Source organism: Haliaeetus albicilla, chromosome 4 (genome assembly GCF_947461875.1).
Source record: "Haliaeetus albicilla chromosome 4, bHalAlb1.1, whole genome shotgun sequence".
NCBI classification, from domain to species: Eukaryota; Metazoa; Chordata; class Aves; order Accipitriformes; family Accipitridae; genus Haliaeetus; species Haliaeetus albicilla.
Window position 1 is genome coordinate 26,648,612 of NC_091486.1, and position 21,037 is coordinate 26,669,648.

Genomic DNA, 21,037 nt, shown 5'->3' on the forward strand with positions numbered 1-21,037 from the left:
AAAAATATTGAAATGGCTCCCCTCCCCTCCCTGGCACGGTGGTGTACCATTTTCTCCAAGTGCTGTTTGGGTATTTGCAGAGCTACAAACCCTACCCCTATTATGGTGAAACAGCAGTTCGGAGAGAGCTAGCTCAACATTCTCACACTACTAAAATACAATGAAATAGATACAGGTTTGTAGGGAAAATACTGCAATATTTCTGTCCTGTTTGTTAGATGCAGAATATAATTTTGGTTTTATATTTTACATTTTAATAACCTCCTATGTTTAATAACTATGCCAACAGAAAGAAATGTAATTGCATGTAATTTTTGTTTCGCTTGGAGTAGTTGTTAACATCTTGGGGTGTGTTTTGTTTGTTGTTTTCTGTTTGTTTTTTTAAGGGGAACTCCTGAGTTAATTATTCAATTGCAGTGAACCCTATGAAGATGATGAGTACTGGCCCAATGACTACCTTCCTGTGCTCTCTGTTCTTTACTTTCTAGCATGCTGCTTTGAGCTCTCTGATTTCATGAAACCCATTCTGACTGGAAGTGACAGTTGCACTTTTCAGTTCCCAAGCCCTTGGAAAAAGGGGAGAATAGTCTCTCTGGTCAGTGACAGACATTTTAAATACCACTTCTTGTCAGCTTGTTCAAGCAGGTCTATATGACGGATAAATCTACTGTTGAGGGTTATGGGGATGATGCAGTATAACATACACAATAGTTCAATCAAAAAGAGAGTTGAACTGATGAATAGGTGTGGATAATTCTGTTTAGAACCCATCTTCTTCACAGTAAAGTACAATAGATTTGGTTTAAAATTTGTGAATATTGTTTATCAGGTTGTATTTTTTTCAGGACAACATAAAGAGTGTGAGCTTTTTTTGCAGTCCTTGTCTTGTGTTATTTCCAGCTTCAAAATTGTTGAGGGAGATATCCTGTAACTGATCCTATATTGGAGCTTCCTTTTGTAGCAGACTTTTACATGACAGTAGTTCAGGTGGCATTCTCCTTTTGATTTCTAGATCGAAATTGTATCCCAAGTTGTGTAGCAAAAAGGATTTTAGCTGATGGGATGGGACTGGAACATTCAATGTAGGCAGGTTGGTTTTCACCCCTTCCTTTATTTTATGTAGTAGGGTCATGATCGGAGGTTTTAAAGGAAAGATTAGTAACTTCAGTTTATGCCTATCTGGAACAGATAATGTATTTCCTGTTGGAAGGTGCTTCAAGGAAAGGGTACCTCAAGACTTTGGCTCTGTTTCATTTGATTGAATGTACCATCACTGGAACATTTCATCATAACTTAGGTAATGAGTTATTTCTGACTCAGGCAAAGAAAAAAAATCAATCTATAAAGAAACCAAGCTTTGAAATGACGGTGACAGCCAGATCAGAATAAAAAGAATGTTGGAAATCTGGATATGAAATTCTCTAACATCTCCATTTTTGTATGCTTTTATTTGTCTAGGGGATGAAGTAATGAAGAGAACGTTGCTTGAAAAGCTATCTCCAATTAATGGAAGCTACTGTCAAACTGGTAATAGAATAAATTATTTAATTAAGTGTTCTTGAAAGAATTCTTCTTGCTGTATAACCAACAGTAGTTGACTTAATGAAGTGCAATATGTGATAGGTTTCTTGTTCTTCTGTGCTAAAATTTTTGACCTGTTAGGTTTCAGTTTATTTCACTCAGGATAGCGAAATCATAGTTGTTTGCCATGCATATATATAAAGGTGGTGGTAAGGGAAGAGAATGGAACAAATATGTAAGTGACAAGCCTTCTGCTCTGATGCATAGACCATAAAAAAGTGAAGTCCTTGTGGTCTTTTTGATGTGGAAGTGGCAGAATAGGGCCTTGTTTCTTGTCCTTTATCCTGTTCTGAGTGAGGCCTTACAGAAGAGTCCCAACATCAGTGCCACCGTTGAGTCCTTTGTGTGCTAGACAGTTATGTTCTACGTACACTGTTGACTTGGTCTTGCTAGTAGTCACAAGCCATTCACAAATCAGTGCTTTTTCTCTTTGAAAAGGGACCTACTGAAGTGCCAGCTCTAGTTTGGTGGAGTCCTCAGACCAATAGGAGCAACAGGAGGTGGAGGAGGAGAGAGGAGTATATGAAGATACATATTTGTGGTGGACAAACTTAGGTGGTTTCATAAGGAGTTTGAGAAAACATGCAGACATTTTAAGAAAATGAAACAATATTAGACTTGTACATCGTCTACTAGCTATTTGTTTTTGCTTTATATTTTAAAGTCAAGGGAAATAGCTGAATATTTGCTAGATATACACAGAAAAATGTAAACTTGGAACATTTTACTTGATGTTTCTCTCACTTGTGCTTTGTTATGCAACTTCCCCATTTAGAGGATAGGCTGGGTTAATAATTGTATTTGGGTGAATCAAATTTCAAAGACAATATAAAGGTAGTTTATAATGCATCCTTCTCTTACTAGCTTCTGTGCTGAATCATCCTGCAATTGTGAATACTGCAGTCTTAATCTTATGTTACAGTTGCTGGGTAATCCTTGTATTATTTGGATTTTTGTCTCCTGCCAAGCTGAAGTCATTATTACCTCATCTTAGAAGGACCAAAAAAAAAAAAAAGCATATTCTGAGGAGCAGAACCCTATTACTTCTAGGAGCTTTTATTTCTACTTGCTGTTGCTTTACGGTTTAGTCACTCCCCCCTGCAACATGGAAAGGAGCCAGCTGTGTTAGAAGTACCATCTCAAGAACATGATCTGTCATGTCAGCACTTCATCATTCAGTTTTGCTATGCTGAGACTGTAAAGGAGACCTCAACATAATGTTGATTCTATGGGTAGTGCTGGCTTTGATCATAAATTAACTTTTCCTGAAGTGTTTACCATCCTTGATGGTGCTGGATTAAAATTTCTCTATATGTTGGAAAGCTCTCTGACCCAAGATGTTTATGACCACTGAAAACTTCCCTCAGATTCTTTTTCATACAGCAGTTCGTTGCTATACACATGTTCTTGTATAGTTGCTGCAGCTCTGTAACTTCTTGCTGTGCCATTTCTTTGTACTTTAGCTTCTCTCTAAATCTAATGGATGTGATTAAAGAAGCTGACACCATTAGCAGCTAAAGGGAATATTGCTGTGGTCCCTGTGACATCCTTAGCCTTTGATTTTTTTGACATGTGGATTAATACAGTGTATGGCAAATATTGTGGTATTGGCACTCGGCTACCACAGGTTCCTAAGGGTAACCATCGTAGGCTGAAATAGCTTGTTTAAGCAAATAACCACAACATATAATTACTTTGTTAATTAACATAAAAGCCCTTTAGTTTTCTATAGCTTCCTTTTTGGATTCATTACGAAAATAAAATACGGTTAGAAATAATCATTATAAATAATGGAACAGGATTTTTATTTAAACCTCTATGTGAAAACACGGTCTGGGAAAGCAGGCTTGTCCTCCTTTTAAAAATGGTTTGGGGAGCTAGCTTCTGTTCTCTAGAGGCTTCGGGCAGAACTCTGCTTAGCGTCTTGTGCCAAGAACAGCATTTCAAACAGGGCAGCGTTTTGTTGTGGAGTGTGAGAAAAAACATTTTTTTACAGATTATGTTGACAAACACAATCTGTTAATGGTTTGTTAAAGAACAACACTTAAAAAGCAGGCAAAAATAGTTCTAGAAATACCTTTTTAGGCCATGCCAAAGCCTAATATCCAGCTATGATTTCCCAGACACTGACAAAATCTTTTTCATTTAAGCATTGCCTTGTGGAGATAGCTTTGATGTAGACTCTGTTTTTACATCCCTGTGCTGCAGCAGGCAGACTATATTGAGGAATGGTCAGTTAGCACCATCATCTCTGATCTATGGTATATAGTATGTCAGGGAAATACCCATCTGAAATGTGATACAATTATGCGAAAAACGGTGATAGATTTAATGGTTCTACCTACAGTTTATATTCCACAAGTCTTCTCCCTACTCCTCCAAAGTAAAACACGGGACTGCTTATGAAAATATGCAGATGCCAATTTGGGGGTAGAAGGTTCCCACAATGGCCTTGCCAGTCAAGAACGAATAATCTTTGAGATGTTTGGAGTCATCAATCAGTTTTATTTTTGGAACATACTAGTTGCACAGATTCTTAACCTTTAATTGGTTGTACCTTAAGAGCCTTTTTTTTTTGATTGAGACCTGTAGTATGTATTAATATAACCATTGCAGTATAAGTAATAACTCCTGTAGCACAACATATATATATATATATATATATATATATATATATGTTGGTTCAGTTGTCGTACATGTATCCTTTCAGTGGAGACTACATAGGTAGTGGAGAGGAAATGAAACAACCGTAGACCAGGATGTACTACAGAAAGCAAGGGATGAATGTGGAGTGCAATGCTCTTGTGCTATCAGCTGTGAAAATTTATGGAAGGATTGACGCAGAGGTACCAGAGGAAAAGCAAGCAGAGGAACTGGAGGGAGAATAAGAAAAAATTGCTGGGTTTTGTTGGTAATGGGACGTTTTTTGAAGATGGGGAACTGTTAAATTATAGATATGTGTGATGTACAGCCTCTTTGTGTACTTGAGAAAATAGGTGGTGGGATTTTATTCAGGCAGTGGAAGCACAAATACCAGTGACATAACTGGACATTTTGAAACCAGATGTGTATCAGCACTAGATAAACACACGGGAGGGCATTCTTTTAATGACATATTTTCAGCAGTTGCTGTAGGGTCATGGAATTTTTTTTTTTTTTTTATTTCTGTCTCTATTAACACAAATTTAAAATGCTTCACATTGTTGCTAGGAATTTGTGGACTTGAGTGCAAAGCCGCTGCCTTATATGGTCCCATTACCACTTTCTGATTGTAAAAGCTTCTGATGGATTGCTGCAAACTTGAGAAAACTGTTACAGCCATATTCTATTCAATTTTGTTTAGGACAAAATGCTGCAAGCTACTTGGCGCTACGGTGAGTGCTTGGCACTTTTACAGTCATGTCTTTGGGTACCGTTGCACAAACTATCCTGTGTATACAGCGCAGCAAGCATTTCATTCAGATGATTTGAGACAGTAGCTGCATGCGAATTCAATCATTTTCGTTGGTGCTTTTTTCAGTACTTAAAAATTTTATACCTCTGAAATACTTCTCAATGTATCTTTTCATTGCAATCCCATCACAAAAGAAACAACCGTCCTCCTCTTGAGTAGGCTGACCCGAATCTCAGGAATTACTGAGGAAGGTTAAAATACTGCAAAGTCACACTGACTTCGTTGCATCTGCAGATACAGCTTGATTTGCAGTTGCTCACCGTTCTTAATGCAGAGGTCTAATATATGGTTATTTGCTGCTTACTAAATTTAGATTGGACAGTTTTGCTTGCCTGTTTTTGAAACAAAGGTGAGGTATCTTAACAGTTTGCTTTGGATTTGAAACTCAACTTTTGTAAATTACTCATTGAGTTACATTTTTTAAATAGGCTCCTCTGAATTACACTTTGGAAGCGAACTTCCTTTCATTTACATGGCATGTTTGTGGGCCACGTCCAGAAGAAAAGTTGTAGAAAAGTTGTGTTGCTAATCCAACTCCTTAGCGTTGACAAAGTGTAACTAATAAGAGTAAAAAGTTCTAAGTCCCCCTTAGAATTACTGTCCTGTTCAGACAGGCGAATACTTCATATGAGCCCTCATTCTAACTTCTGCCGTGCAGAAAGCACAGGTGCAGCATTGCCATCAAAGGCAGGGATAACCTAAACAAGTGAGGATGTGACCATCCCTGCTAACACCTGATACTGGTACTTAATCCTCCAGTCCCTCTGGGATTTGGAGACTGTGGGGGGAGTGAACTGTAAGAGACTTGGAGCAGCTCCCTGTTGGGCTGTTGGTCCTACTCATACCTAGATGGAAAACAGTCTGTATTTTGGTTAGATTTCATTGAGTTAAAAGTACTTAAGAATTGTTTTGCTATTCTGATTTGTATTTCAAGTACAATAATATGATTTAGTAATGAAAAGATTGGTAGAAAATTGTTCTATGGGCCATACATAGCAAAAGGACATACGGAAATCTACATACAGAGGTGAAACAGTATCAATGCTTGCACTGTATCTGGGACTGATGGTGTCAGCCAGGGCATGAGGGTGGAAGAGTTCCTCTTTTATTCTGTCAGGGCAGTGTGGTTGTTGAAGGAAAACGCTTTCACTGAAATGCTCGTTTTCTTGGGTGGTCTTCTAGATTGTTACTGTACAGATGAGGAGGTGGTAAGTTAAGAATCAGTCAAACAACTGAAGAGCAGTAAATAAACAAATATTTCAACTTTAATGAAATATTCCAAGATTTTTAAAATATTTTTAGTGCCTTTTTTTCTTTTCTGTAAGGTGTGTGTGTATAAAAACTTTATTATGAGAAATTAGTCATAATCCTAGTTCCAACAGTGACAATTTCTATAATATATAATTGTAACTGACTTTCCAGTGCTATTCCCAGGTTTTTTTGATAAAGAGATGATAGTACTTCAATTGCAACAGTCCAAAAAAAGCAGCTTTTGGAATAGTTGCAGTAGCACAAGGCAGGAACAATTCCAACTTTTTTTTGTTTTCTTTTTCAAGCTTGTTCCTGCACTGTTGATCTTTTCATGAGCCGAAATGGCAACAGATTTAGGCCTGCACTGTAGTTTAGTTACTCTTGGTCAATCTTATGTTATCCCACATGCATGAAAGATTACATTTTCTGAGTTAGTAAAAAACCCCATGTAGTTCACTGGTATATTGTGTGGCTTTTTAGACCTCCCCATGCATATGATATAACATTAACTGTCTTCTGGAAGAGAAAACACAGAAGAGGTTGAACAGTCAAGGCTTTCTGTTATTTCACTGATGTTCATAAGCATCAGAGGGCAAGATGTTATTTTAGATGACATGAGGTTTTCAGTTATTTGAGTTCAGACAAAACTCATATCTAAATTCATCCTTAATTGATGACTTTTAACTGAATGTATCGGAGAAAGAAATCTTACATTTCCTTTATGCATAAGCAAGGTAACTATTAATGAAAAGCCCTCACTTGGTGCTGATGATTCATCCTGTCCAGCCGACTAGCATGGAAATGGTCAAGACTGCAGAAGAGCCCTCTTTTGGCTGTATTTCTTAACTTCATCTGTTTCCTGCACTACAGTAGTAATTCTATCGACCACTAGATTCTTGCATTCATCTCTTACTATGCGCTGTCACTGTAGCTGAGTCACTGCCTTTGGCCAGCACAGGCCAGATGCTGGATTTGCCTTTTGGCTGTTCTTTTCAGTTGCGGCGTTTGCTATTTGCTTTGACATTAATGCATATCAGACAGCAAAATGCTTGAGTGTTGCTTTCACAGTTGAACCTCACATTTGGCTGCTCGTATTTCATTAGCAGCTGACCAACTCGGGCCACTTGTGCTTGCTCAGGAAAAGAAGGTAACTTTTTCCCCTACAATATCCATTCACCTTCTCTCTCATCATACTTCAAAATAAACCTCAATTTTTCACCTTCCAAGTTCTGTGACATGTGTCAAAGCTTGCTGCAGGTTTTGTATTTAGTCTACGTCACTGTTACTCCGAGAAGCTCTCCAAAAGGCATCTCTCTAATGATATCTACTTCTACAAACATAAAATTTGAAATTGTGGCATTCACAGACAGAAGAGCAATATATCATTTTATGTGTTACCTATTCTAAAGGAGTTTTAAATTCACCTTAAATAATCAGAGGGCTTTTAAAACTGGTTTTTTTTTCTTATCAATGTAGTTAGAATGAAAAATATGTAAGTACCTTGTAAATATAGCATGATTTGAAAAGTTCAAAAATTAAATTAAAATGAAGAAATTTGATTTCCTGTATAATCCATCAAGTTTTTGAAATAATAACATTTCCTTAAAAAAAAGGAAGGATTTTATTTCTTTTTTGGGTTAATAGACTGCTAAATCAAAGTTTCAAAAATTTGGAACTGAATATGAGATAGTGTATTTGTGTGGTGTTTTTAATTAAGAATTTGTACTAAATTTTGATAAATATACCAGGTTACTCATATTTGTTGATAACATGAGGTAATAGTTATTTGCTGACAACATTAGCAAATTAGATGCAACCCTAAAACACGGTTTAGTTTGTCAAAAACTGAATTTGTTTCTTACTAGTAAAACCGAAGAATTATTCTGGGTCTCTTTAAAGTCATATTGAAATGAGGCAGTTTGGAATTTTCTCTTGAGATCAGTTTGGGACTTTTGCATTTGGGCACAAAAGAAAATGTATTAGTTCTTAGTAAATATTCTTCTAAAGCACAATGACAAACAGTGTTGTGCATAATTGGCAGCCCGTTGCCATTTAGAGCTTGAATGGAACTGTTATTTCAGATCATTAATGAGGACTTTGTGAGAATTGATTGCACTTGCAAACTCTGCATCTGCTGTGACTGACTTGACTCCATGCTAAAGTTAAACTTCTTAAAATGCTTTTGAGAAGTACAGCTGAAAAACACTGTGTAAGTGCTGATGTTGTTGCTGGCATAACTTTAAGCCCCTTGTTACAAATTGTTTTGCAAAGAAAATTACAAATAGTTGGTGAAAAAATGATGGTGTACCACAGGTTTAGTAGTGTTGAAATAAGACATCTTTTGCTTCTTGTTATGCCATTCATTTTTTCTTCAGATCAGCCTTGAGAAAAACTTTCTCATATCTCAGCCCTAGAGAGAGAAAAAAGGCCTGTGTATTGCAAAGTGGCAGGGCACAGACGTTTGGGTCTTTCAATTCTAACTGTAGGTCCTCTTCGTTTATTTTTTTCCGTGTAACTGGAACCTGCAGCCATGACCTCTCCCATGAAGAGCAGTTTTTTGCAAATACAGAATATGTTTTAAATTGCTTCTAGAGAATTTGTTGCTGTGAGCTGACTTTCTAGGCTGTGCTGTGTAACATAAAGAAGTGGGGCACATATAGAGCTTGGGTTAGAAAAGAAAAGGTAAATTCAGAGGATCATGATTGTGTGCAACTTATGAGAGGAGCATGAACAAAGAAAGAGGAAAAGGGACCTGGCATGGTCATGAAATATAAAGGAGTAACTGGGTCTGTAGGGAGCTAGTGTGTACTTCATGGTCAAAGGATGAGGGAAAGGAAGAATGAAAAATACTGGAGTTAAGCTTTGACAGGGATGCGTCTGCAGGACACAGAGGAATTGTGGGAATCTGGGGTGATGGAAGATCACAAATGGTGGGGAAAAATGAATTTGTAGTAAAAAGTTAAGGTGTCAGCAATATATAGTGGCATGTTAGGGATTTGTGTTTCTGCTGCTCTGTTATCCCTACAAGTCTTCTGTGCTGGTTATCACAGGTTATTCGTGTGGCACTTGGGGGATGGTTATGTTATTAAGCATCAAATAGCTCGCAAGCACCTAGCAAGGTTGGTGGGTGTGAGTGTTGGTCACTAGCACAGAATAGCCCTCCTCTCTGGCCTGTGTAAAATTAACTCATTTTTCAGTTGATTGACTAAGCTCAGCACACCCTATTTCCAGATAAGTGTTTGGCTATTGTGAAATTCATCTGTGATTGGAATAATTACTCAAGCATACCTCTAACCAGTATACCATTGAAGTGCATCATGTCTGCTACTGGGTGCAATGTGATTAAGCAGCGTGCTGAGGTCTAGAAGTGTATAAGCAAGTGCATTGCTGTGGGAAGTTACCTTACCATTGTGCTCAAGCAACCTTTTAGCCATCCTCTTAAGTAAGTAAATACAGACCTTTCTGCCCAACTGACTGTAAAATGTTTGTCAATTCTTTAATTATGCCAATTCTTCTCTAAAATTTTATCAAACTTATTAAAAATCTTTAAGAAAGCTGTGAAAACTGACATTAGATGCCTGAAGTCTTGTATCAATACTAAATACAGTGTATTTGTGCATTAGCAAATTTTGCATTTGAAGAGAGCTCTTCCATGTAGTAGGCAAAGGTTTAACAAGGGCCCTTGGCTAAGGTTTGAGATTAGACATATTTAAAAGAGAAATAGCATACACATTCTTAATAATGCAGGGAAATTAATTTTTATAAGAACTTATTTGGATTTGTGGTCACTTCATACCACTGGATGCTTTTGCTTTGGTGTTGGATGATTTGCAGAATTATATGATTTATTTCAAACAGGAACTAAGCTGGAAAATTCCCTTGGTCCTTTTTATGTTAGATGATCACAGTAGTCTCTTCTGGTTTTATAATCTGTTTATGTATAAAAATCAATACATATTAGGAGTAGTTTTCTGTCTATAATATGTTTTGGAAGTCAGTGATTGATGAAGAACTTACAACTTTTCAATGATGAGAATATTCTAGGACTATTCAGATATTTTTTCTGTGCAAGGTGCCTGAGGGCATTTCTGTTCTTGTATTAGATCATGCTTCGTGCACAGGCGGAGGCAATTTAGTGGAGTGTAATTTCAGCCGAAATTATTGGTAGTGTTGGAAGTAGAGAGTTCCTTCTACGGCAAATGAATGTTACTTTTGAGTGTTTTTATACTGTGTTTTTTGTCAGTGCAGCTGAATGTTGATTCATTAGTATTTCAAAAGTAGGAAGAACTAAGCATATCTAGCTGTTGATGTGGGCAGGACTTAGTGTTCAGTGTGATAATAGGAAATAGTATGTATTTCCCTCATGGAAGAGAGTCAACAGATAACCAGCTGTGCATTAAGAGAAAAGGGATTTTTTTTTGGTTGTTGTGGATTTTTTTGTCACTGATTTGCTCTGTCAGGAAACTACTTTTGAGCAACTTGCCCATTCTGATGCTCAGTGTAATTCCAGTCAAGGTATCTTAGACTTTGCAGGAACTTCAAAATTGATTATTCCATTTCATGGTCTTTTCAGCCATGCCTGTGATTCCTAATGTTTTTGTAAAGTGCTTGAGACATTTTTGGTACTTCCTTGACATGAACAATAACAGCCTCTTTTTCTTTTCTATCTTTCTAATGAAACCATCACTTAGTGAGGTGCAAAGAAATTCAGGTAGTAATGAGATAAAAAAAATGACTTTATGATGTGCTCCTGCTCTTCCATGGAAACTTATGTTTTAAATATATGTGTCAGTAAGAGAAATTTCTTTAAAGCAGTAAGAAAAACAAATATTAGCAGTGATCAGAATATATATTTCTCTAGACTTGAAGAACATTTAACATTGTTCCATACAAAAGATCAGGCTTAATAAATGCCTAGTGAGATATGAGGATAAAATTGGAGACCCTCAGCTAGAGATATTAATGGGGTACACCAGAGATCAGGATTAAGAAAAAAATTTTATTCCTTTTAGTTTATCCATCTTTTTCTGGGTTGATTTGGGGTTTTTTGTTGGTTGGTTGGTTTCAACTGTGGGAAAGGAGAGGGAGAGGCTGCATTATGATCTAGCCTGAACTCTTACCATGTAATAGGCCATTAGACTGCCCTGAATGAATTCCTGCTTCCAAATCAGCAGTGATGGCTAAGCTTTGGAATATATTAAAAAAAAATAAATTAAAAATCCCAGTCTTAATCTGAAAATGTCTTTTTATACTCCTACAAACACCCATTGTAATCCTCAGTGTATTTTATCAGTGTTTAATTATCTTCACCATTATAAATCTGTGCCTTATTTCTAACCACATATTTATCTCTTCTTTTTGTCCTGTTTAATTTTTTTATACCTTTGAGAAGGATTCTAATAATAAATTCCTTCCCCTCCATGTAGTGGGCTATAGATTGTCATCCAGTGACCCTTCAATCTTCTCTTTGACAAACTAAATAGAGTGACCTCTATAAATCTTTTATTAGTAGTGATGTTTTTCAATCTTGTCGTTATGCTCATGGTTCTCTCTTGAACCCATTTGTGAATGTCTTTGAAATGTTGGCAGCAGAACTGGACACAGTGATTTAGTAGCAGTCACAGAGGTAATACAGCCTCCCTATTCCTTCTCGGTATTTCCCAGATTATATATAAGCCATTAACTATATTATCCTGTGCAGCTGTGATCCACCATGACACTTACTGTTTGTCAAGCTAATTGCTTCCAAGAATAAAATTGCATCCTGTTTTTGTTCCTGGATGTGACCTTCCATTTAGCACCCCAAAAAATAGGTTCAGTGGAAGCTCTGAGTAATCTGCCAGTTTTGTCTCTCCCCTCTGTTCTTCGTGACCTGAGCAAACTCCATCAACTAGTCTTGTATTTGCTCCCATAAATACATTGCATTTATATTGAGACAGCACTGATTTTTTTTTTTTGTGGCATCCTCCCTACAAGCATTTGATGATAATGCTCTTCAAAATTCAAAATCAATAAAATAGGCAGTTCTTAATTTGCTTGGAATCAAACTTTTACTTGGTAGGTTTGAAACACATAGCAAAAATGTAATGTTTGTGTGATAGTGGAAATAAAACATGCAGAGAAACAAAGAGATAGGTTAATAAAAGAAGGGCAGTAAAATGCAGCCAGACATGGATTTCAAGGGCCACAAGCACCTTTTAGGCTCCTGCACTCTGGAGTATTAGTACCATTTTTCTGAAAACATTTTGTAGCCCTTTTATAAGGGAAATTAGGTTCCTTGCTTTGGATCACTGTCCAGTTGAGACGCTAATTAAAAAGCAATTTAAGAATCTATTTTTCCTTTGTCCAAGTTGCCCAGTGGTAAAGAAAAAATTTGTTACTAAAATAAGGAAAAAGGGGAAAAAAGAAGTTGCTTTCTTTTTTTTTTAAAGAGCTTGTTGAAAATTGTGAGGGTTTTTCCCATGAAAAAAGTCAGGATACACGAAACATTTTTTATTCCTTAAAGCATTTCCTGAGTTTTGATTAAAATTGTCAATCTCTTTATGGCTTTTTTTCAAGAACTGAAAAATGTGATTCTTTGAAAAAATTTTGATGGAAACAAAAATCCCCCAGCAATGTTTTCAGTTTAAAAAAGGGGTGGAGGGATAGAATAGTATGTGTTGGGGTTTTTTTGGTTTGTTTTTTTTTAAAAGGTGTTCTAGACTTATGTTAGTCTAGAAAGAATGATAATGTCCACCAGTTACTTTTTCCTGTTTAATGTTTAACTGGTACACATTGCATATTTGTGTTTATGTATTTGCAAATATGTATACAAGCTTAAGTCTCTGCTCACAGCAGTCTGTTACAAATGCATACAACACAGGTTGATATTGCTGCCTTTGTAGTATGCAAAAAATTTCCATGCCATGCAAATCAAAAGTATTCTATTACTGTGATAGCCTGAGGAACATGGAACAACAAAGACATCCTAATGAAAATCCTAGGGTCACTTCAGCTATTGAGGCAATCCTCAGAGACTGCAAATGAGTTGAGGGCTTATTTTGAAATTATCATTTAAACTGGAGGTTTGGGCATACTGGAACTCCACTAATTACCACATATGCTTCAGGGCTTCTGGAAGGGTGGAAAACTCTGCTTAATCGTGTAGGCAAGCAGAAAATAGGAAAGGCAGATGTTGTACTGACCTCTTCTCGTCTGAATCTGATTATCTGTTTTTTGACCTCATCCACCTATTTGAAGTCATCTGTCATAATTGTGTATTTTACAGATATATGCCCATGCAAGTAATTTTTTTAATATTATTTTTACTTTTTATATTCTTGAGACATACTTGGACTAGCCACTCAGAAAAAAAAAAAGATACCTCGGTGTTAAAGAAATTGTACCAGGTGTAAAGTGTTGGAGGGCACTATGTACTGTTAAGGATGACATGAAAATAAGAGTGTCTCAGTGATGTTTGCTGATACTGCAGTCTCCTGTGGAATATGCTGTTTAAGATGTAGAGACTACATACAGAAGTAGACCTTCTTAAAAGCAAAAACCCCACAAGATTCCTACCCCCGCAAAAAAACCCCCAAACAAACAAACCACCATTTAACCACCAAAGCAGAGCCTAAGGACTTTAAAACCCACTGCATTTAATAAACTGTTTTGGGAAACACCATGTTAATTCATTTTAATTTCTTTGATAATTCTTCCAACAAATGCTTGTTATGGGAGGTTGTTAAATGTAGGGCTGTAAAACATGACATCTATGAAATATGTTTCTTTTTTTGTCCATTACTCTTGCTGCATTATTGACTATCAGTCAAGGAGAAGTGGTAGCCTAATTAAGAATAGTGATACAGGTTTAGACTTTGCTTATTGAAATAAACATTGTGTCCTAGCCAATTAATTTTCTAATATTGAAAGAATTTACAGGAAATTGCATGTGTAAAATGGGTAAGTACTGCTTTGTCTATCATCATATAAAATAAGACATGAAATAGCAAGGCTTTGGGTTTTTTATCAATTGAGTTTAGTGGTTGCATTGCCACAATGTAAATCTAGTTATATATTTAGCTAAATTAGCAAAGTAATTGATAAAGTGAAGGAGATGAGTGCCTACATCTAACCACACAGTAAGCCTTGTAAGTGAACATGAGATCTCAGAGTTTTGCTGAACCCCAGCAGTGGAGTGGCTGTAGGAGGGAGGCTGAGTGCGTGCCCCGATCACCCTGCAGCAGAGAGGCTGCTGGTCGACAGTATGATCTTGGGCAGGTCATCATCACTGCTGCACTTTGTCAGCACAACTTGCAATTTCAATGATCATAGAATCATTTGGGTTGGAAAAGACCTTTAAGATCATCGAGTCCAACTGTAAACCTAACACTGCCAAGTCCACCACTAAACCATGTCCCTAAGCACCACATCTACACGTCTTTTAAACACCTCCAGGGATGGTGACGCCACCACTTCCCTTGGCAGACTGTTCCAATGCTTGACAACCATTTTGCTGAAGAAATTTTTCCTAATATCCAATCTAAACCTCCCCTGGTGCAGCTTGAGGCCGTGTCCTCTTGTCCTATTGCTTGTTACTTGGGAAGAGAGACTGACACCCGCCTCACTACAACCCCCTTTCAGGTAGTTGCAGAGAGCGATAAGGTCTCCCCTCAGCCTCCTTTTCTCCAGACTAAACAGCCCCAGCTCCCTCAGCCGCTCCTCATAAGACTTGTGCTCCAGGCCCCTCACCAGCTTGGTTGCCCTTCTCTGGACACGCTCCAGCACCTCAATGACTTTCCTGTAGCGAGGGGCCCAAAACTGAACACAGGACTCGAGGTGCGGCCTCACCAGTGCCAAATACAGGGGAACAATCACCTCCCTCGTCCTGCTGGCCACACTATTTCTGATACAGGCCAGGATGTGATTGGCCTTTGTCGTGGTTTAACCCCAGCCAGCAACTAAGCACCACGCAGCCGCTCACTCACTCCCCCCCCATCCAGTGGGATGGGGGAGAAAATCAGGAAAAGAAGTAAAACTCCTGGGTTGAGATAAGAACGGTTTAATAGAACAGAAAAGAAGAAACTAATAATGATAATGATAACACTAATAAAATGACAACAGTAGTAATAAAAGGATTGAAATGTACAAATGATGCGCAGTGCAATTGCTCACCACCCGCCGACTGACACCCAGCCAGTCCCCGAGCAGCGAATCCCTGCCCCCCCACTTCCCAGTTCCTAAACTAGATGGGACGTCACATGGTATGGAATACACTGTTGGCCAGTTTGGGTCAGGTGCCCTGGCTGGGCATGAGAAGCTGAAAAATCCTTGACTATAGTCTAAACACTACTGAGCAACAACTGAAAACATCAGTGTTATCAACATTCTTCACATACTGAACCCAAAACATAGCACCATACCAGCTACTAGGAAGACAATTAACTCTATCCCAGCTGAAACCAGGACAGCCTTCTTGGCCACCTGGGCACACTGCTGGCTCATATTCAGCTGGCTGTCAACCAGCACCCCCAGGTCCTTTTCCACTGGGCAGCTTTCCAGCCACTCTTCCCCAAGCCTGTAGCATTGCATGGGGTTGAAGGTTGAAGGCCTTTAGACAAGATCTTAAAGGTCTTTTCCAACCTAAATGATTCTGTGATCACAGAAATTGCAAATTGTGCTGACCAAGTACAGCAATTTGGTCTGTATCAGAGCTCCTCTCCAGGGGTAATGCTGGACTTGACTCATTTCCTACCTACAACCAGGTTCTAGATCCTCCTGTGTGATTTATGGCAGTATTTAGGCATTGTATGTATTGCTGTATATAGTATCAGATTGAGAATTTGTGTATGCCAATGTTGTTATGAATGCCTGCAATTACACATGTACATTTGTTATCCAAACCTTGAACATGCAGCTTTTGAAATACTTGAAAGGAGCAATGGTAACACAGTCATATGAATTCTAATATCTATTTAAAAAACATTTAGTGCTGGTAAGATTTCCCAGTTTTCCTGTAGCACCTCATGTATTCCTACTCATAAATATTGGACCTGAAAGTCATCAGTGGTCCCCTTAGATCAACAGTGTTGTTTTGGTATCTATCTAGGATATCTGGTCAGAGGTCTAGGACATGTGATTTTTGATGACTACTTTAAATATTAGCCTTGAAAGTTACTACTGGAGCAATTGTGCTATTAAAACTGTGCTAGAAAAATGTGGGAAATTGGTTTTCCTGATGGGAATTACTGATTTTGACTTAAAAGAGAAAAGGTTGCTCAATTTTTTTCCCTATTGCCAACATGCCAAATGTAATCAATAATTTTCCTGAATCTAGAGTTGGCCCTTTATTATTTCTGACAGGACCTGCAAATAAAACAAATCTTAAAATAAATTGATTAAAGCTTTTTCCTAAAAAGTTGATGTTTTGCTAAAATCATGTGGTGGATTCTCAAACAGTGGCTGTAAGGGGATTGGTTCACTCATTCATTTTAAAAAAAAAAAAAAAAAGGCTTATTTCCTGTAAGTGGTCTATTAAATCACCACAGCATTGCTACCACACTGACATGTTTTATTTTCATTATATTCTTGTGTTTGCAACATTCATGTACTGTAACAAAAGCATTATGATTTTCCTGCATGGAGGGTCAGCAGTAAAGGGATTTACGCAAGTCATGTATTTGTATGCTTTCGTCACTTCTGCTAATAGCTTTTTCACAAACGATGCTGCAGTTGGTGCAGTTGCCCAGGCTCAGTGGAACATCATCAGATTTTGGGAGAGGACAGAGATTCCCTAACCATTGTCAATGGACTTGTCGTATAGTGGTGGCTTGTAAAGTGAGATAGCTGCAATATCGATACCTCTGGTGTTGCTAATATTTATTTCCACAGGCTGCTTCTCTCCTCTGTCACCCATTTATTTTATGCAGTTTACACAACTTGTGTTTCCCAAGTCTTTGCCCACTTTGCTCCCTGGTGTACTGTCTCATTTCATTCCTTCTGTATGTATCTCACTCAGACCTTTTAAACCTGTTAACTCCCCTCCCTCCCAATAAAAATAGCCTTTCTCCATTCCATTCCTCCCCCCTTCTTTTTTTTTTAAATTTTTTTCTTTAGCTAGTAACATAAAAATATTCAATTTTAAAATTAAATTTCAGATAATTACAATCTGTGCAACTCCAGATATAATGTAGTTTGTTCAGTGAAGAAAATGAAAAGTAATGGATTTTTATATGGAGAGTCAGTGTCGTCTTCACTATTTTTATACTACTGAATAGTCCAGTCTACAGAATTCCCCAGAAATACTTTTAAGAGATGTTGAATCAAGCATATTATTGTAACCTGGGATAGAAGGTGATGAGAAATCAGTAAGTAGCTCTTAGTGCTTCCTTGTCTTTCAAACTATTTAGTGTAACATTGATAAAAAAAATAATCACGCTACATCTTGTTACTGGATTGGTCATCCATTTTGATGCTTCTGAAATAATTTTGTTTCAGATGATAGAAGACAGGACTTCTGGGTTAACTTAGTATCTCTAGTGTAAAAAACAGTGGTTTCTGATATGAAAAATAAAGCATGTAATTTTCCTTTATTTATTTATTTATACAGAAAGAGACTGAAAGGGACAGTAACCCTTTGTGGGTGGAAATGTAATGAAGAATGACTTTAAGACCCGTTTAATCCTTGATTTAAGACACCAGGGGAAAGAAACCAAAACACAATACTAATGAACTGAGAATAAATGAGGAAAAAATAATTCTGTAGTAAAATATGTTCAAATTCAAAAATGAAGTAGAGAAAGAATGGGGAATGGGGAATCCCTAGGTTTCCACTCCTCCCCCCCCCCCCCCCCCCCCCGGCTTGGAAAAACTGTAACAATTGAGATCAAGCACAAAAACATTATTATTGGGAAAACCCCACCTTGTATTCAAAGGCTAGCTTAAGAAATAAACATAGTAGGGGGGAACTGCAAGAATGTGGTGGAATAGTTCTCATTTATAAAAGAAGTATTCAATACCAGATATTTAAGAAAGAATAAACAATTTCTTAACTACTCAGTGAAGAATCTTTAGTATATTTCTTAAATAATTTCTTATTGTAGTTTCTGTACACTAATTTTGTATTCCTTTATGAATAAGATTAGATACAGATGTTTTGCCTCATCTGGAGGGTGTTAGAATCATGGCACGTGGTATTTTTCCTTATGCATCAGAGTTAAAAGACCTTGCTGTATGTTCTGCTTGCAAGACTTGCTCTCTCCTTGACTTTGGGCAGAGCATTTTACATTTCTATATACATCACCTTATATAAAAAATATGTAAATAACTTAGAAGAGAATGTACTGAAGAACCATTAAATAATTTTTATGATTACTAAATTACAAATGGTGTTTTAAATACAAAATAGTTGAGATGCCAATGAAAAAAGTTGAAGACAAAACTTGCAGCTAGGCAACTGGTACTTGGGATGAGCGAAATCTCTCTGCAGTGTCCAGTTTTCACGTTCCGGGAAGTCTGTCTCTTACACACTGGAAGCAATGAATATATTTCCTTCTTTGGGAACTCATGGCAAAGCAGCTTTCAGGCAAGCCAATGCATGGCCACATTTGATGGGCTGAATCAATTTATGTTCCTAAACTGACAGGTGGTTTTGAGCAGTTCATAAGGGATTTAGTTGGCGCAGTGCAAAATGCAGCCTACAGGTCAATGATATTTGGATAAACAGAAATTAATAACCAATGGCCAATACTGTTACCCTTGGTTATGCCAGATAATGCCATTCTTTCCGAGTTGTCTGACTGAAATAAATTAAAATACTTTCAGGTTGAAGACATATTTGCTGTGAGGTAAAGGGATGATAAAATTGGCCTCATACAATGAGTCAGATGTTTTGGTCTTTGTCAGGAAACAGTATCAGAACAAATGCACAATTACTAGGGTGACACCCCCCACCCACCTCAAACCCAACATCATAATTTTTGAATGTGTTTTTAGATTTTTCTCTTATTTTCTAGAAACAGTCTACCATGGTATGTGGCTTGCTTCTGTTCCCACTGAAGTCAATAGCAAAACTGCCAGTGACTGATGGAAAAAGCCCCTGAAAAATGTCTCAAAAGCATTGGTTTCACTTTGGTAAATTGAATTTATTGGCCAAAAAATTAGATTTATAATTGTTTGCTTCAATCTTAGTTACAGAGAGACTGGCATCTCTTTACATCAATTTCACTAAATTTGTTCCTTCTGACATGCTCTAAAAAGATGTATTACCCAAATTTTAAGCCAAAATTGGAAGATAAGCTCTTAGCAATATAAAGAGAATCCAAATTCAATGTACAAGAACAATGACCAAAAGCTCAATGCTACCTCTTGCTACTTTACATTAATATTTTTGTTTTGCTTACAGTGCTTGTTTTCTCAAATATCCCACTTGCCTTTTTTTGACTTTTAACCCTGAACTGTTCCGTTATCAGAAATTTCTATGTATAAGTAATAGCAATTTTGTATTGAAGTTATTGTTGCTGTTTAATAGGGCAAGAAGGAATGTTTGCTTCTTGTAGTGTGAAGGGGGGTGGATTACTTTTATATATCTTTTTGGGAGACTGCTATCAATAAATCAGTGTGGTTTGAGCAAGCTGTTGGTTAGGTTCAGCTCTTAATGCTTGGGGGATGCCACAGAACCACTGTGGAGTTTGGCTCAGGTGTAAGCCACTTCTTTTTTTTTTTAAATACCTTTCAAAAGAAAAGCCCATACTTCACAGGATCTTAAACCTGGCAACTACTTACAGAACTGTTTTTCTTGTGTACTGCTTGCTAGCATTGTGTTTGCTTCTTGCAACAGCGCCTCCGCTCCCTGAGAGCCTTAAAAACATGCTTGAAGTGCTAGATCACTGTCCTCCTGTGCCAATACTAAACATAAATTTTTCCACATGAGTCAACTGAGTGAAGTTCAGATGTTTTAAGAAGAGTTTGGTTTTCATTTGCCCGAAGGCTACTCTGCTAAAAAATTTTCAGTGACCTCATAGCTGAAGGTGACTGAAAATTTGTCCTTTTAGCTATTAAATAACTCAACTGTTCTGCACAGCTTTGTGAACTTGGATTATAATTTTTGTGTTCCAATTTTTGTAACTTGATTTTTGATTTATATGAAAATTGCATAGACCTTGAGATGTCACTGTTGGCATACCTCTTCGACTAAAATTTGCCTGATGCATTTGTAGGATATGAAAATGCTGTTAAACTAGATCAGCAGTCCCTGGTATGCTAGGATAGAAGGAAAAGCCTCTCTTTGGGTGCAACTTCATTATGTTTTCTCTCTGAAGTCTTGAAACAAATGTGCTGTGCAGCTTGTTTCTTTCTTCCTGCAACCTCTGTCTTGTTGTAGCTGGCTCTAGCAGCTCCAGCACAATCCATCTTCTTAGGCTTTTTCTAGCAGGAATTTGTTATCCTGAAAAGAATAGAGAATTTGCCGAGATGTTCAGGCTGTGTGGGCAGCTTTTGCTGGTGGAACAGCCATGTCCTCCCAGTCATGCCACCGGGATGCTATGTGGGCTCTGTGGATATTACGCGGGATCTGTCATTCTATGGGAGACTCCTTGATGGAGATGGAAGCTCATAAGATATCCATGAGACTTGTACTTGCAAAAGTGTTGATAACTAATAAAGTGAAGTCATTCCACTTTCCATAGTACAGCAAGCAGAAAAGATGTCTGTCATGTATGAGTCATCATAGATTTCAGCTCCAGCAGAAGGGTGTTTGTTAGGGTGCAGTATTCA

General features: G+C 37.5%; 1 protein-coding gene across 10 annotated transcripts in view; it reads left to right on the top strand.

Moving 5' to 3' along the window:
• OSBPL6 (oxysterol binding protein like 6) overlaps window positions 1-21,037 on the top strand; it is a 111,103-nt gene that overhangs the window by 25,361 nt on the left and 64,705 nt on the right. For 8 of the 10 annotated variants that reach the window (XM_069781547.1, XM_069781544.1, XM_069781551.1 and 5 more), the window contains one exon: window positions 1,459-1,527. The exons of the other annotated variants lie outside the window; for them this stretch is intronic. The gene's annotated coding sequence lies outside the window, so the exon portion shown is untranslated. The remainder of the gene's footprint in view (window positions 1-1,458; window positions 1,528-21,037) is intronic. 10 annotated transcript variants of the gene reach the window in all.